The sequence below is a fragment of the Taudactylus pleione genome, unplaced genomic scaffold (assembly GCF_031769625.1).
Source record: "Taudactylus pleione unplaced genomic scaffold, aTauple2 ptg000354l, whole genome shotgun sequence".
In the NCBI taxonomy this organism is placed as follows: Eukaryota; Metazoa; Chordata; class Amphibia; order Anura; family Myobatrachidae; genus Taudactylus; species Taudactylus pleione.
The window spans coordinates 237,361-256,235 of record NW_028284755.1 but is presented as its reverse complement, the minus strand read 5'-3'; positions in this window follow the sequence as shown (position 1 = coordinate 256,235).

The window sequence follows — 18,875 nt, the reverse complement described above, 5'->3', positions numbered from 1 at the left end:
CTCTCATTCCATTCTACCCCTCTCATTCCAGCCTGCCCCCTCTCATTCCATTCTACCCCTCTCATTCCAGCCTGCCCCCTCTCATTCCAGTTTAGCCCTCTCATTCCAGCCTGCCCCCTCTCATTCCAGCCTGCCCCCTCTCATTCAGTCTGCCCCCTCTACTTGTGCAACACATCCTCACTACTTCATTAGTCCACTCCCACTCTTCATCCAGCAGCCCCCACTTGGCAAAATATACATTACAGCTAGCACTGTCCTGTGTATATTTTAAAGTATGTTCCATGTTAATGGGAGGCACCGACAACACGTTAAAATTGTGTGCTGTAAATGTGCACTTGCAGGGGGACCCAGAGAACAGGGTCTGTGCTCTCTGTGTCCTTCTCTTATACTGGGTACACACCTAGTGATGTGTACCTGGACAAAATATATATCATACCGCAGATAATAAGCTATGCAGGACGGCCGACCAGACGATATTGCATGTGACCACAGGAGCACGCAGATAGTACGTACACCCTGGACGATCCAGCCAATATGTTGTTCTGATTCGGCCAGAAACAACATATCGGGCCGACATCATCCTAGTGTGTACCCAGCCTAAATCTGGCTCTTGGTCTGTAGATATCGTAGGTAAACGGCTCTTATTTATTTGCACATTAATAACAATAAATAGATGATTGTGATAAGATTATTTTCTAGAAATATGATGGGCCATCTGAAGCATGACTGTAACTTAGGGGCGTCTTAAGAGAGGAGGGGGCCCGTGTACACTCCCCAGGCAGGGCCCCCTCCTCTCTACCCGGTGGCCGGCAGCCGACTGATGCGGCTGGCCAGCCAGCGGAGCATTAGTAGACCTGGGCACTAGAATGTGCCCGGAGTCTACTGCGCATGCGCAGAACGCCAAAAAAATGGCAGCTGCGCCCATTTTCCGGCGTTCTGTGCATGTGCAGTAGACTGCGAGCACACTCTAGTGCCCGGAGTCTACTAATGCTCCGGTGGCTGGCCAGCCGCATCAGTTGGCGGTGTTCTGAGCAGCGCTGACACCCAACGCAGGACCATGGACAGGTGAGTTTAAAATAATATGGGTGCAAGGTTTGCGGGGCCCCCCTGGACCCTTTATAGATACGTCACTGCTGCAACTGTATAAAAATATCTTCCAGAATACACACTCTTATCAGTGAAACTGAAGGGGTTGGGGCCGTTACAGTGCCTAGAAGTTAAGAGGCCTCTGGAAAAGTCGCTATCCCGAAGCCCACCCCCAAAGTCGCCACTACCCCTGTGTCTTCATCATTACTTTGTGACCTGACTGTGACAATACTGTTCTGCCCATGCACACTGTGTATCCCCACACTGTTGGGGATAGAGATAAGAGGAATTATGTAATCTATATAAGTGCTGAACGCATTATGTCAGAGCTTGTGCGTGTATGTTAGACCTAACATGCAGGTGGCCTGATTCAGCATTTTACGCTATGCTTATGTTTTCGCAAATGCAGTGATTTTTTTTTGCAACTGTTCATACGTCTTAGTGGTACTGTTCATGCGTCTGTGTGGTACTGTTCATGCGTCTTAGTGGTACTGTTCATGCGTCTGTGTGGTACTGTTCATGCGTCTGTGTGGTACTGTTCATGCGTCTTAGTGGTACTGTTCATGCGTCTGTGTGGTACTGTTCATGCGTCTTAGTGGTACTGTTCATGCGTCTTAGTGGTACTGTTCATGCGTCTGTGTGGTACTGTTCATGCGTCTTAGTGGTACTGTTCATGCGTCTGTGTGGTACTGTTCATGCGTCTGTGTGGTACTGTTCATGCGTCTGTGTGGTACTGTTCATGCGTCTTAGTGGTACTGTTCATGCGTCTTAGTGGTACTGTTCATGTGTCTGTGTGGTACTGTTCATGCGTATGAGTGGCACTGTGCATGCGTCTGTGTGGTACTGTTCATGCGTCTTAGTGGTACTGTTCATGCGTCTTAGTGGTACTGTTCATGCGTCTGTGTGGTACTGTTCATGCGTTTGAGTGGTACTGTTTATGCGTCTGTGTGGTACTGTTCATACGTCTGAGTGGTACGTCTGAGTGGTTCATGTGTCGGAATGGTACTGTTCATGCGTCTGAGTGGCACTGTGCATGCGGCGCACACGGTGAGTATTTATCTGCAATGTGAGTGACAGGCAGGAAGCTTTTGGGGGAGGCAACGCGTAGTGTCAGATAAAAACGAAGGCGTGTCTTGACCATTTCAGGGGTATCACCATAGACTTACTGGACTGGAGGAGTCGATGTTTGAATGATCTGCGTCCGATATGTGTACGTAGTTGAAGACAGACTGCCATGACTCAATTGGGCTTCTCAGTACAAGTCCCAGCCACTGTTTTATTAGCATATCTACAGCTACGAAAATTGCAGCAGCAATAGCGTACAACTCTGAATCAGGCCCCTGGTGCGAACTCGCCTATATACAGTAGGATCCAGACTTCAGTAAAAAAAAGAAATACAAAATGCTTCCTTGCTCCTATACTGCTCAAACCAGTGAGTCTCTTCTACAAGCTCCTGACCAAGTTATCCATTGAGGGGCGGGGGAGACTGTCAGAGAAAGTTGCAGAAAAAGGTTGAAAAACATGGAGATGGGGGGGCTTATGTTATAGGTTGTGAAGTGCAGCTGCTTCGGAAACTCCTGCGAGTTTTCCCGTATTATAAAAGTGGCAATCATTTTAAGTGCACAACCAGCTTGGTTTTGCCTTTAAAAGGATTGCCGCTTTAAAAATATGGGAAGACTTGTAGGAGAAGAGAAAGGGAGACACTGGAGAGAGGAGGAGGGAGAATAAAAGGAAAGACAGAGGGGACAAAAAGCCAGAAACCACCTTTAGTTTCTTTATATTTGTGACTCAACAATTTATAGAGATATTATGCTGTTATTTTGCACAGAATGGACACGTAATAAGAGGAAACGGATGCCTTCATTTCAGTTCATGTAATGTGCTAGTGGCAGGGAAAATAGATTGTAAGCTCTACTAGGTTAGGAACTGATGTGTCTAAATTATGATACTCATTGAAATATTAAAAATGAGCAGTCCAAATAGCTGACCAGGACCATGTATTGTGTTGCAGCGGATAAAAAGGCCAGAAATCAAGGGGCTACATTTTTATTTTTGAGCTCCCGTCAAAGGCCATAATGTTGTAAAGGAAGAATAGTGAAAACAGAGAAATGTAGAACAGTCCAGACAGGCTCAGGTCTGCCCACCGGGTTACCACCGGGTCCTATCGCATATGGGCAGGGTCAGACTAACACAGAGATGTACAAAGGAAATCCTGTGTGGGACTCACACTCTCGTTTATTCATCAGGTTCCAGATTGTGCACTTAATTTATACATTGTCACTCTGTTAGATAGTTAGGTACCTGGTGGAGCAGAAACATGGATGTATATGGGTGCTTGGTTTATTTCTATTGAAATGATGCCAAGATTCGCCTTCCTACCAAAATAACATTTAAAATATAGCATTTTGCAGACTATGAATGAAGTTCTAAAAACAACACATTCATCCTAGTAGTAATAACTTCAATTGTTAAACCATTGTATAATGACATGTATTTGGCCTTTACTAATGCAGTTCTTATTGAGTTTTAGACACTGGCTGGTGTATACGATGGTCTCCTGTAATATATAGCGTGTTAATGTGGTATATATAGACAGGATCACCAGCACAAGTTTTATTATTATACATATGTAACATTATACAGCTGTCCCAGGACTATGGTATATTTACTCTAGTGCATAATCTGGTACATTGTCATGCATGCACTATCAGTATTTATTATATATATATTTATATAAGGGGCCCTAGACCTTGCACTGTAGTATTCATGTTGTCTGCAGGCTTTGTCCTTTCTAATGGTTGGCCAAGGCTCTGTAGTGATTGGCCACACCCCTTGCAGTGGCTGGCCATACCCGATAAGGTTGGGCCCCTACCACTGCATTCCCTGGTGGACCCTTAATGCCCCAGTCCGACACTGTCAGCACCACAGCTCCAGGCAATAAGTTGAAGTGCATTCACTGCAAAATTCTCAAGACTGCATGGGACTGATTCATATGTGTACACAAATGCCATTGCAGCTGCTGTTTCTCCCTGCTAATATATGCTAATGGACAGGGCTGCCATCAGTATTGATGGGGCCCGGGACTGACAAAATAGGCAGGGCCACTCCCCTTAGGTGAGGGGGCAGTTTGTCAGAGGTGGGCGTCACTATGGTGTGAGAGCAGGGTGAGGGTGAGTGTGTGAGAGCAGGGTGAGGGTGTGAGAGCGAGAGCAGGGTGAGGGTGTGAGTGAGAGAGCAGGGTGAGCGTGTGAGTATGAGAGCAGGGTGAGTGTGTGAGAACAGGTTGAGGGTGTGAGAGCAGGGGGAGGGTGTGAGTGTGAGAGCAGGGTGAGGGTGTGAGAGCAGGGTGAGGGTGAGTGTGTGAGAGCAGGTTGGGGGTGTGAGAGCAGGGTGAGGGTGTGAGTGTGAGAGCAGGGTGTGAGTGACAGCAGGGTGAGGGTGTGAGTGTGTGAGAACAGGTTGAGGGTGTGAGAGCAGGGGGAGGATGTGAGAGCAGTGTGAGTGTGAGAGCAGGGTGAGGGTGTGAGTGTGAGAGCAGGGTGAGGGTGTGAGAGCAGTGTGAAGGTGTGAGTGTGAGAGCAGGGTGTGAGTGTGAGAGTAGTGTGAGGGTGTGAGTGTGAGAGCAGGGTGAGTGTGAGAGCAGGGTGAGGGTGTGAGTGTGAGAGCAGGGTGAGGGTGTGAGAGCAGAGTGAGGGTGTGAGTGTGAGAGCAGGGTGTGAGTGTGAGAGTAGTGTGAGGGTGTGAGTGTGAGAGCAGGGTGAGTGTGAGAGCAGGGTGAGGGTGTGAGTGTGAGCAGGGTGAGTGTGTCAGAGCAGGGTGTGGGTGTGAGAGCAGGGTGAGGGTGTGAGAGCAGGGGGAGGGTGAGTATGAGAGCAGGGTGTGAGAGTAGTGTGAGGGTGTGAGTGTGAGAGCAGGGTGAGTGTGAGAGCAGGCTGAGGGTGTGAGTGTGAGAGCAGGGTGAGGGCGTGAGAGCAGGGTGTGAGTGTGAGAGCAGGGTGAGGGTGTGAGTGTGAGAGCAGGGTGTGAGTGTGAGAGCAGGGTGAGGGTGAGTGTGTGAGAGCAGGTTGAGGGTGAGAGCAGGGTGAGGGTGAGTGTGTGAAAGCAGGTTGAGGGTGTGATAGCAGGGGGAGGGTGTGAGAGCAGTGTGAGGGTGTGAGTGTGAGAGCAGGGTGAGGGTGAGGGTGTGAGAGCAGGGTGTGAGTGTGAGAGCAGGGTGAGGGTGTGAGAGCAGGGTGTGAGTGTGAGAGCAGGGTGAGGGTGAGTGTGTGAGAGCAGGTTGAGGGTGTGAGTGTAGTGTGAGGGTGTGAGTGTGAGAGCAGGGTGAGGGTGTGAGAGCAGGGTGTGAGTGTGAGAGCAGGGTGAGGGTGTGAGTGTGAGAGCAGGGGGAGGGTGTGAGAGCAGTGTGAGGGTGCGAGTGTGAGAGCAGGGTGTGAGAGCTGGAGTCTATGTATCTGATCAGTCTCCAGCCTCTCCTGCTCCTGCCGTCCTTCCTCTGCACCACACGCGGCGGCTGTAAATAGCATCTCCGCCCGCAGCTGCTGCTCCCTCTCTCCCCGGCTGCTGTCTTCCTTACACAGCCTCTCCCTCCCTCTCCAGCCATGCCGCGTACATTTACCCGGACAGAGAGAGGGGGACCCGGGGGCAGGCAACACATTTTGAATATAGCACTGGTTGCAAGCCAATCAGAGCTTGCAGACCGGGAACAGCCAATCAGGAGCTGCAGCTGCGGCCACTCCGATCAGCTTGCGGAAAGCTCCAAATTGAAAATACCGCCGGCACATGTCCACTACACTGCTTCCGCTGCTACCCGGGCCCCCTTTCAGTCCGGGCCCGGGACTATAGTTCCGGCAGTCCCCCCCTGATGGCGGCCCTGTTAATGGATCACCCGCCGCCCAGTGCTTACAGATGCCCACTGAATCTCACATCCGCCGCTCATGCACAAAATCAGAAACATTGGGCCTGATGCACTGCGGATCACTATTGTGATCGCAGCTGCGATTACGCATGCAGGTCTGCTGAGCCTGCGTTTCTCCTACCACTACCTCAACACCACCCCCCAAATGCTGATATTCCATCCCTCGATCTGTGATGGCTTTGTATCTGCGTAATGATCGCAGTGTGATCACAATGCCAACTCACGCACGCGCCCCATCAGCTGATCTACGTACGCTGTTGCGATCGGTGATGAATCAGGCCCATTCAAGGCATGATTAGGTGGCCATTAGTCTTCTGACCTAGTCTAAGCTGTCACAGATAGAGCGGGTCTCCAGCCATGCAGAGGGTTCTCCTGCTGTGAGCAAGAATGTGGATAACTTATGGACACTCAGAAAACAGTGTTTAAAAGGTCCCATCAGACCTGAGTTTCTCTAACCACTCCAGTTACCTCTCCCCAAATGCTGATTACCTGTCATTCACATTGTGAGTGAATCCTCTGTGTGAGCATAATCGTAATTCAATTTCTCTGCATGCACGGTGCTGCTTACATGGATGCGCAATGTAAATATCAGCATTTGCGTCTGTATTGGAATCAGGCCAGTTGTTGGAAATGATGTGTATATGTGTAGGTGTTGATAAACTATGAACAGCCCAGTTACTTAACCGGTTTTGGTTTAGTATAGTAGCTACAGGCGTACTCACTGTTACATGCACACTGGTGATGGAGCTGTTCGAGGTGACATACAGCTCCCCAGACCATGAGTATATTTAGGAACCAGGTAACCAGGTCTCTCAAATGAGCTAAGCAACAGACTACTGTCTCCCACCATGCCACTCTTCACATAAAAAGACAAGATGGCCCCTGCACATGCTCGTTAGTGATTTTGGTGGCCATCTTTGAACAGAGCATGAAGCCTCCCTGGAGGGACAGGAAGACTGGCATCTACACTGTAGTGCACCCCTCTTTCAACAAATATTACATCTCCTGGTGGAGTGTTCTCTGAACAAAATGACACCACCTGAAGCTAAACTACTCTGTGAGGTTTAGAAACTAGATTAATAAAGGCATATCTCCCACAGTACTTTAGGCAAGGTGATATTGAGGATTTGTTTGCAGCAATAAATACAAAAAGTTAATGGTTGGTTTATCTGTCCTGGGGCACTTGGCTGGCAGAACCTAGACAGGTAATCCTGTACCCTTGTTCTTCATAGTACATAAACTATAAGTCCCTAAAAGCAATGCCACACTACTATTTAAAAGGCTGTGGAGATAAGCATAAGACATTTTTTTTTAAATGATTATATTGCTCCAATGGTATAGGTGCAAGTATGTCAGGATTGCCGCCAAAGTGCTAAGGTTTGAGGAACAAGATAGAATTCGTGGATAAAGCAGTGGTTTGCAGTGGTTAGAGTGATGGTATATCTTCTTAAGCTGCCCACACACATAGCGATATTTTACCCGATTTGGCCGATTTCAACGAATCGTGATGACAAATCGTGTAAAATATTGCAAAATCGTGAGTGTCCACTCACGATCATGATGCCAATGCGCGTCCCTGCTCGTCGTACATTGCATCTTCAAATCTACCAATCTGGGACACAATGCACTGGATACACGATAGATCTTAAGTCAGATTGGACATTTTTTACTCCAAATCGTGAGTAGGACTGCCAGGGAACTGCCCGGGGAGAATTCAGAGGAAATCACACACATAATGGGATCATGTGCAGATCACTATGTGTGTGGGCACCTTTACATTGTACAAAATTGGCACACTGGTGTGCCTACTTTTGTGGAGTAGTGTAAAAAACATGTGATGAAGCTGTGTTCAGCAAAACATATGTCAGCATGGGAAACTGAACCACTTCAGGCTTTTTAAAAATTTCTTGTGTTTCTGACTATTGGAACTATGGGTTTGTTTAGGAAACACACTTTCCCTTTTGTATTAATATATCTATTTTAAGTGACTTCTTTGGTATTTGAACATTAACTAATACTATCTTCTTCGATCTTTCATGGCAGCCATTTCTACACACTGACAAATTTATCACCTGTTTCATTGAATGGGCGATATATATCTGTAGCGCATCGGTGTGTGTGTATAGACCACTGGGTAAATTTTCTAAGAATCGTCTCTGGTCAAAGATTGCCCGAGATTAAACACAGCATCACAGAAACACAGGAGACTTGTCAGCTGAAACACACAAATTTACCAAGAATCGTGTTTTGCTGAATTATTTTTTTTCGATGGTGTATGTGATCATGTTTCCTCTCCGTGTTCCCTGTGTTATCCACAGCCAAACACTATCGAACATGTAGACTGCACACATCAGGGAGTTGCGTGTAGGCTGCATGCTTGTATTATGTTTAGCATAGAAAGTGATAAAAAAAATAAACAAGCGTCACCCCAGTATAATCAGCACCAGGCTCTTAGAGCCGGCGCTGGTTAAAACAAATATGGGTGACAAAAAACGTAGGGGTCCCCTGTTCTTCCTGAGCCAGCACCGGGTTCTTGGCCCTGCCGCTGGTTGTAAAATAGTGGGGGGAAAAGGACGCGGCGTCCCCGTATTTTTACAACCAGCACTAGGCTTCACTAGCTGGGATTTAACGCCGCAGGCAGGGGACCGCTTCACTTGGTCCCCCGACCAAAGCATTATCAACCCAAACTAGTCAGCCTAGGTGGGGATCCTAGGGCAGACGGGGACTCCCAATAAAGCATAATAGACTTGCTGCAGCCGCTTGGGGGTGGGGAGGGGGCTGTGACAGGATCTGTTTCCCAAAATGAAGGTGTGATACCTCTATTTTGTGGGAGTGCCGATGCAGATTTACTGGCCTAGGCTACTGAGATGAAAAGCCCATTTTGAGTAGCCTTGTAGCTTACTCAGATGGGCGATGCCATGACCAATGGTTATGATGGTGATCCGACTTGGATTTGCGATGCAGATGCAGTAGAGATGCAAATGGCTTTCATCTTTAAATCAGGTCAATTATTCCCAGGTGACATTCCAAAGAGGCTCCATTTTGGGATGCCCAGGTTGTTCTCACTACCTAAACAGTGAGAGGAGTGGGGAGTGAGGATACTACTAATGCCACAGCAGGACTGCTCTCAGCCATGGAGGTCACAGTTTTAGGGCACTGGTAGAAGGATGCTGAGGCTCCTGGGAATTGCAGGGGTGCTGTAACACCCACCTGCTGAAAGGAAATGCCAGTCAGCACTGAACAATATTTGGGGCTCTTTGAGACCAGGGAATCATAGAAAGCACATAGTGAAGCTCTGTGATAGGGAAAGTAATATACACAGAGTAAAGCTGGGTCACAACTCAACGATGTTCCAACCCAGCGACGTAGCAATACGATGTAATGATATATTGTGCCGTGGGGATGTAGTCGGCATCCCGGAGTGAGGGATGCCGACGGTCTAAATACCGGCGCTGAAATCCCGACAGGTCGGGATCACGGCACCAGTATCCCGACCGTCGGCATCCCGAAGGTAAGTATCGTGGTGTAGGGGGAGGTTAGGGTTATGAAGCGGGGTTAGGAATTAGTGGGAGATGCAGGGTTAGGCACCGGGGAGGGAGTGTTAGGGTGCGGGTAGGGGGAGGTTAGGTTTTTAGGCACTAGGGAGGGGAGGTTAGGTTTAGGGACTAGGGAGGGGAGGTTAGGTTTAGGCACTAGGGAGGGGGGTTAGGTTTAGGGACTAGGGAGGGGAGGTTAGGTTTAGGCACTAGGGAGGGGGGTTAGGTTTAGGCACCGGGGAGCGAGGGTTAGGGTAGGAAAAATACTTACCAGCCGTTCTTATGAGTGTTGCAATCCCAACGGCCGGGATTTCATACCCAACCCATGCAGTGTGTATGGCGATGTAATCTGACGTACACTGATGCAATACTGTATATCATTACATGCTTAATGTAACTACTCTGCGTCGTCCATCTCATTGTTCCATTTGATATGCAGCACATCAGATGGGAATAGACGACCACCCAATTCATCAAACGATGAATTGAGTGTATTTGGGCCACACTTTATGATGGTCCATGGTTGTTTCGATCCAAGGGACTAATTCTGTAAGGATCGTAATTGCAATGCTGCACACATGCAGCTTTGCAATTGCGATCCTTGCATATATGGTAATGCATCAGGAGGCATCACGCCCCCTGTGCATTACTTAACCGAGCTGCGTTGTCCAACAAAATATCAGTTAATATGCCTACCATTGGCCGGCTGCGGTGACCCATGGGGTCCCGTAGTTGTCCGCCACAGTTTACAAGAAAAGGCCAGGAAGTCTCCATCACCCGACGGAGATCCTGGCTTCTTCCCTCGCCCACAACAGCGGTGACAGTTTGCGTGCGGCCTCACAAAATGGGTCTGGCATCTGCGCAGATTCCTGAACAACTAATGTGCACTGCTGAATCAGGCCCCAAGATTGCCCATTATATCGTATAGTGGGCCTAATTCAGAGCTATATGCAATTGCAAACCTGATGGTTTATGTGCAACTCTGATGGTGGTTCCAAGCAATCCACCACCAGTGCACCATCGCGTTCACCTATGGCTGGCACAGTGTCTCCTTCTGCATTAACCAGCCGGGTACGCTGGCCTCGTGGCAGCAGAAGCGTCTGCTGACAATCCCCGGTGTCAGACGAAAAGACCCCAGTGGTGTAGTGAGGACGCGGACAATCCCGAACCCTGACCGCAGCGGCAAGGACTGCTATGCGCGATTCCCTATAAGCGAAGAATTACCTTACCTGAAATATCTATGTGTCCGTTTGCAGTCCGGATAACTAATGTTGTGTCCCGGCGGAGGTAGATGGAGTCACATTATCTGCGTCTTAATACAGACGCTGTGTACTGCTGACTCAAACATAAGAAAACAAAATAAAACATAAAATAAAAGCTTAGGACTGGAAGAACAGTTCCATTACAAAGGTGCATCCAGCAGCACCAAATGAACAACAGAAGTCATATGACTAGAGGCGGGGTATATATGGGGAAGGGCCCGGGGCATCCTGGGAGCTGAAGCTTTAACTGTTTGGTGCCTGGTCTCCATCCATAATATTCCCCATGTTATCCCTGTGGATCCCTATGGACCCCGAAGAAGAAAATCCAGCTTTGGGTGTGGCTTGATAGCAGGCAATTGATAACAGAGACAAACTGTGGCTGGTTATGCAGCAACACTTGACATAAATAAGCACTTGACAAGCAGTTATTCATGAGTGTGTAATACTTGATTATTGCAGACAGACTGAGGAGCTGGATGTAAGCTTACCAAGATGTACTAGAAAATTGGAAGCCAAGTTGGAATTTGGGTGAGCTGCATAGTCATTGTAGGAAAGACAGGTACTGGAGTACACTGGAGTTGTAAACAAAGTCCAGAACAGTGAAATATGCAGAAACAGGGATCCAGTAAACAGAGAAATAATAATGACAGGCTCAGACGCAGTGAGTCAGTACCAACATGACGCATACCCTCTGGCTGAAGCCGCAAACATGACTTGATAATTTCAGGGAGGATGAATAGGACCACATGACAAAACAGAAAACATAGATAATGACAAGCAATGTGCCTGGTGAGAAGCAGGGTTATGTAGCAGGGAATCGGTATGATTTACCGCTGGACCCATGCCCGGCGGTTGGAATCCCGACAGCGGCATCCCGGCAGAGGAGGAAATCTTGATCGTCCAAGGTAAGTATTCTCTAACCTAATTCTACCCCCTAACCCTAACACTCCCTTAGGGGTGCCGAACCCTAACCTCCCCCCCCAGTGCCTAACCCTAATCACCCCTCTGAGTGTATAAACCTAACACCCCCTTCCCCGCTGCCTAAACCTAAGTCCCCCTGGGGGGTGCATAACCCTAACCTCCCCCCGGGGGTGCCTAACCCTAACCGCCCCTTCCCCTAGCCCAAACCTAACCTCCCTGGGAGGTGCCTAACCCTAAGTCCACCCCAGGAACCCTAAACTAAATGGCCCCTCCCCCACGGCTATCCGCGCTCGGCGTCCCTTCGATCGGGATGCCAGGCACCAGTCTCCCGGCGTCAGTAAAATGGCAGGCGTCTAGATTTAGACGCCTGTCATTTAACCCTCGCCGTTTAAGCAGTCGGGAAGCCGGCTGTCGGGATTAGGTCCACCTGACCCAGGTGCAGGTGATTGCAGGAGACACTAGACTAACTCCTACAATAGCACAGAGGTACTGCAGGTGACAACCAATACAATGGCAGAGTCATAACAGTGGCGGAGCCCTCATCAGCGCCAGTTTGGGCTAGTATACTCTCTCAGGCCATACTGGAAATGTGTAAACAATTGTCCCACAACCACCTACACAGGAGCCCTGTAAAGGGCCTAATGCAGGTGTCATCTTTCCTATAGAGGATACTTGACCCAGCTATAGTTCTTCTCTCCCAGAAGTATCGGGATTCTAATGTTTCCTCCCATGGAGAGGAGGATTTCCCACAGGTTTCACAGGTTTCATCTCTCAATTTTATTTTTATGCAAAAAAGTATTGACAATAAATAATGACATGACCTATTGACCTAATTTCCCCTCAAGCCAGAGCAGGCAAACCAGGGGTGGCCAACCCGTGGCTCTTTTGTGTTTCACTTGCGGCTCCCGGCTCGACAGACCTCCACTGATACTGAGAACGCTGGTCTCTGAAGCGATCAGAGACTAAAGAAGCCTCTGATCGCTTCAGAGGCCAGTGTTCCCAGTGATGCAGTGTGCGGGTGACATAATGACGTCAACCACGATGTGAGGAGCCCACGCACCTGCTGGATCCAGTTAAATCCACCAGGTAGCAGCAGCAGTGACAGCGGGACTCAGAAGCCCTGACGGCGTGGAGCGGTGTCTGCATGAAGACAGGTAAGTTTCTTCATAGGGGTGTAGGCAGGGAGGAGGAGCTAGTACTGGGGGCACTACCTTAGGGGGCACAACTACTGGGGGCATTGCTTAATGGGCACAACTACAGGGGGCATTGCAGAAGGGGCACAACTACTGGGGGCATTGCAGAAGGGGCATTGCAAAAGGGCCACAACTACTAGGGGAATTGCTTAATGGGCACAACTAAAGAGGGCATTGCAGAAGGGGCACAACTACAGGGGGCATTGTATAATGGCCACAGCTACAGAGGGCATTTCATAATGGCCACAACTACTGGGGGCATTGCTTAATGGGCACAACTACAAGGGGAACAGCTACAAGGAGCATTGCTTAATGGGCACAACTACAGGGGGCATTGCATAAGGGCACAACTACTGGGGGCATTGCTTAATGGGCACAATACAGGGGGCATTGCAGAAGGGGTACAACTACTGGGGGCATTGCTTATTGGGCACAACTACAGGGGTGTGGAGGGGCACCTGAGAGCTGGGGGGATGATGTCTGCTTTCATGCTTATGGGGGCAGTGTTTGGGCAGCTGAGATAACTCCGGGGGGGTCATAGGGGGGTAGCTGGAGTGACACGAGGGGCTGCTGCAGTGGCATGGGGGGGCTGCAATGACACATGAATGTGGGCTGGAATGGCAAGGGAGGGGGCTGGAGTGACACATGGAGGAGCTGTATTATGTGAATCCTGCTTTTTCAATGTATTTTATGTGGTTCTGGATTTCAGAGTGTATTTTATGTGGATGTGGTATTTTAAATGTATTGTATGTGGATCTGGCTTGTTTCTGTATATTTTATGTGAATGTTGTTTTTTCCAATGTTTTCTATATTTCACTTCTACAGTGAAAAAATTATATTGGGAAGTTTATGTAAATTGTGTATTTTCAATGTGCTGGGATTGCCCTCAGTGTGATTAAAAAATGGGGGTGTGACACAAGGTTATGCTCCTGCGAATGTCATGCCAAAGGCATGCGCACAAAACGGGGGCGGGGCGTTGTGACAGCTAGGCCACTCCCCATTTATTGCTCTCGGCTCTTTAACTTGACTACAGATATTTTTTGGCTCTTTGCCTCTGACTGGTTGGCCACCCCTGATTTAGACCAATGCTTCCCTCAAGGCCATTAAAGCGCCTCATACAGTGGCGTATCTATAATGGGTGCAGTGCGTGCGGGGCACACGGGCTCCCGGGTCCAGGGGGGCCCCGCACCGCACACCCTGCACCAATATTATTTGAAACTTACCTGTCCATGGTGCCGCGGCGGGTCTCAGTGTTGCTTAGAACACCGGAAAATGGCCGCCGTGGCATGCGCTGTAGACTCCGGGCACACTCTAGTGCCTGGAGTCTACTAACGCTCCGGTGGCTTGCCAGCCGCATCAGTCGGCTGCCGGCCACCGCGGAGAGAGGAGAGGGCCCCGCACAGGGAGTGAACACGGGGCCCCTCCTCTGTTAAGATGCCCCTGGCCTCATATCAGTCATACTGTCCCAAAGTCAGTTGTAAGATGGCGAGGCTATTACTTTGCTTCCAGGTTCGGACCTGTCCTGCGTTCAGCGGGTGCTGATGGAGAAGAATCCTTAGGATCCATCTCCCCCCAAAAAAAGAAATGTGTAAGAGTAGCCCATAGGCTACTGGGTCCAAGTTACAGAATGCTTTGTTACAGAGCTTGTAAGCTGTTTAGCACCTCCCATAGAGACCTATGGTGACTACTTTTGAAGTCTGAAATGAGAGATGTCGGCAGAGAGTGGAGATATCTGCTGCAATCTCTCCTTGGAACGTCAAAGGGACACTTACCGTTCGCGGAAAACAACCATAAAACAACTTTGGTAAATATGCTCCTAAACAATACGGGTGGGATGCACCATCCTCATAAATGCGGTCAAACATCAGAAAATGCCATTTTCGGAAGTTTGACTGCATTCCTCATATGCATGAAGCTCCGGAAAGCAAAACTTTCCGGAGCTTGTTCCCAGTAGGCAATGCCATGGTATTGCCTAATAGAAGCCTATGGGTTTTCCGGAGACTTCCCCAAAAGATAACCAATAGGATCCCTCCCAGTGTCCCCCGTTGCTCGCACATGCCCTGGCTGATGCCATGCATGTGCAGAAAGACTCCCGGGTCATAAACAATCTTGAAGACTTCACACCGCAAAGGATAGCATTTATCGGAAGAGCTGTCCATTGTGGGTTTAATCACAAATGTTCATGCATGCGGCGTTAATAAACGCCAATATGCATGCGATCAGTGGCGGGATGCACTGCTTTCAAAATGAAATGCTTGATCCATCCTGCCCTAGGAGCGAATACAGGTTTAATTTCCATAGTTTTCATATTCTATCTATACTTTAACAGATCATCTTACTGAAGTGACTTTGCATTACTTTGTAAATCAAAGTTTACAAAAAACTGTCACATAATCTGGAAACGGGAAGCTTCCCGACTGTCTAATCCTGGCAAGGCACTAATGACAGGTGTCAAAATCTAGACGCCTGTCATTAGAGCCCGACACCCGGCTTACCGATTGAAGTTAAGCCAGGCGCGGACAGCCGTGGGGGGGCAGGGGAGGGTTAGGTTATGGGCTCCCGGGGGGAACTTAAGGTAGGCACCCCCTCGGGAGGTTAGGTTTAGGCTTCGGGGAAAGGGGGGGTTAGGTTTAGGCACTTAGGGGGGATTAGGGTTAGGCACTTGGGGGGGAGGTTAGGGTTAGGCACCCCTAAGGGAGGGTTAGGGGGTAGAATTAGGTTAGTTAGTACTTACCTTTTGATGATCGGGATTTTCACCCCTGCCGGGCTGCCGCTGTCGGGTTTTGAACCGGCGGTAAATCATACTGTTTCCTCTGGAACACAGTTTAGGCCTGCACCCAGGAAAAGTAATAGCACAGATTATTGTCTATCACAGCAGAGAGTCTGATCAGGAGGGAAAAAAGTGCAGGAGAACGTTGAGGATTAGGATCAACATACTGTGTCCCATACTAAGGAGGTACATGGAGAACTGTTAGAGGCAAAAAGCCTACACCCACTTTTTCTCATTACAACAACATATTAAAAATTATTTAACATGCCTCAACATATCCTAGAACACGGTAATAAAGCAGGAAAGATTCTAGGCATGTTAACGAGAGACACATTATCATCGATGTCATGTAATCATCCAGTTTCTTGTGAACAATCTCAATATCTATTCAATCCACATACTCTGTTTAAAGGTAACGGGTCTTATTTTGAGGTTGAATTGTTACAAACTACAAGATGTAATTTTCCTCCTTGGCAAAAATATATTGCATTTTACGGGGGTGGGTAGTCAGATATACATTGTGCTGGCAGAGATGGGAGGAGAGTGTGTCCTAGATGAACTCTAAATTGCATAACTAAAGTTCTACTCATACATACAAAAGCAAGTATTTACAAGCAAAGCATATTGCACCCCTTACATCGAAACATGGTTTGTCTAGGGGCAAAATTGCATCCCTTAGTTCAGGGCTTGACAAATCCCAGGGGCCAGGTACCACATATTGCTGCCTGGCTACCAGATTTTGCAGTGAAGGAGGAATCAGAACCTTATCAGCCCCCGCAGAGATTCGTGCCTATAGTATTGCGGTGTTCATTTAATTCACAGGAATGCATGTGCTGAGTGACGCCTGCGGTGACTGCTGTGCCTGTGTCCGTCCTGGCCTGCACTGACTCCTTCTGTCCGTTTCATCCAGCACTGACTCCTCCTGTCCTGCTCTGATCCCTGCTGTCTGTTTCAGTCTATGCTGATCCTCCTGTATGTCCCGGCTGTCTACTGTCGCCTATCTCTGGCTTCATAGAGCTCTCCGGTGTCGAAGCTGGATAATTGGCTGAGACAAGATCAGCTTAAAATAAGAATCTACACAACGCCATTTTGCGAATGGCCGCCCAGCGCCTTTTTTTTAAGTTACAATTCACAAGCTCAGTACATATGGCAATGTTTTAATAATCCTTTCAGAAACCATACCCTGATGTATCTTAAGACAACCTTGCATAAAAAAAATACCATAACAAACCCAGTATTCACGCAGAGTCTAGAAAAACAGCTTCCTGGGAAAAGTAATTAGAAAAGACAATACACCAGGAACTGTAGGTGTTTTTGCATGTAAAGGGAGAGACCCCACATGTGGACAGGTGTAGCTGTGGCAATTGTAATATGACCCAGACACTTGAATTTGACTGAATGAACAATGGTAAGAAATCTGCTTGAAAAGAACTGACACAGGTATCCTAATTAGGCAGAAGAAAGCTTTTAAACTCACTCTCAGACAGGATGGCACCAGCAATCGGCAGGGGGTCTCCACCCTGTTTGAGAGTGAAGCTCACTGCGCATAACATATTGCATTGCAGTTTAAAGATGTTAGTAAGGAATGATATATATATATGTGCATGTATATATATATATATATATTAAATCCATCATAAATAGAATCACATGCATAAACACTGCGCATTATGCACAGTTGCGCTGTTAACATGTCGCACATTAGCGAATGCATAATACCCCACATGCGAACACTGTTTATTAGCTTCATGCGTACGTATCTGCCCCAAGTTAACTAGCGTCTTTTTCCAAACCCCTAATACTTACACACTGCACACTCACGTAAAAGGTTCCATAGTTTAAAGGTATAAGATTCAAGTTTTATCCATTTAGTACTAACGCTGTGAAATAAAGGTTATTTGGTATCTTAGGTTTAATACATGATAAGTAAACCGTGTTTGGTGTTATACTGATCTGCACTTTCTCAACAGCTTCCCGGTATCATCGGTGTGAAGATCGCAACATGCATTCTCAACTTATGGACCTTAGAAAGTTAAAGCACCAAAATGTACTTTGTAAAACTAACAGCTTAGGTTTGCATGAGGCGGGAATAGAGGAGACAATAGGCTGTTGGAGGCTGGTCTGTGTCAATTTGAATCAACCTGTTAAATGTCCTGTAATAGAAGTGTCGTGATGGAGAACCAATGGGATCGCAACAAACCTCTCTATTGTATAGTCTATTTCTGTAAGGGTATAAATATGTGTGTTCTGACCCCAGTCTTCATGCTGATGCTGTGGATGGAGGTTTCTTGTTGATGCCGGAATCTGGTCCCAGAGCGCGTGCGTATGTATATCTGTACCTTGGGTCTGTATAATTTCTTTGCACTAAATTGTACTTAGATCACAGCGTGTAACTATCTGTACTTTGCTTGAATAATACTTTGTGCTTTGGAAACACATGTTTAAGGTCTGAAGTCTTTATTTTACTGTATGACTGCGTATGCAAATAGCGTAAATTTTAGAAGGTATAGGCAGGTTTTTAGAAGGTATAGGCAGGAGCGTATAGAATTTTAAATTCAGTATCCTTAGATGGGGGCTCATAGAGTGAGGTCACTTACCTATTCACACGATAAACATACGATTATCGATATCTCACCAAAGGGTGGATAGTGGCCACACGCAGTTTACCTGCAACCACTCGATGCTGAGAGATCGTTACCCGTTATCGTGTGAGTCAGGGTACGCTGACTAGAATCCAGGGACAAGAAAGGAAAAAGTTTGTTTTCATTTGTTGATAGAATTTCACGCTAAAAAGGGGTGTCGCAGTATTGTGTACGCGGCTGAGTCGCAATTTTGCGCACGCAGTAGAGACGCACTTTTGCATACGCAGCTAAGGGTAAGTCATACGGTTGTGTAGTAGTCGCATTATTGTGTATGCGACTAGTCACACAATAGCGTAAACATACTTCCAGTTGTGCTGCCACTTGTTTAAACAAAGCCGTTGAGTTTACATTATCAATTGTTGCCAATAACTGGGTTAACGTGTATTTTTCTGCGCAGGAAAACAGTGTGTAACTGTGAGTACTCGTTTAGGGTGTAACACGGGACCTAAATGTTATGGGTATCGTAGGACCCTTAAGTGCTAGGCATAACGAACGGCCTAGTGACTCGGTAGCAGCTTATCGTTTACGTTACACAAGGCAGGTGTATGGG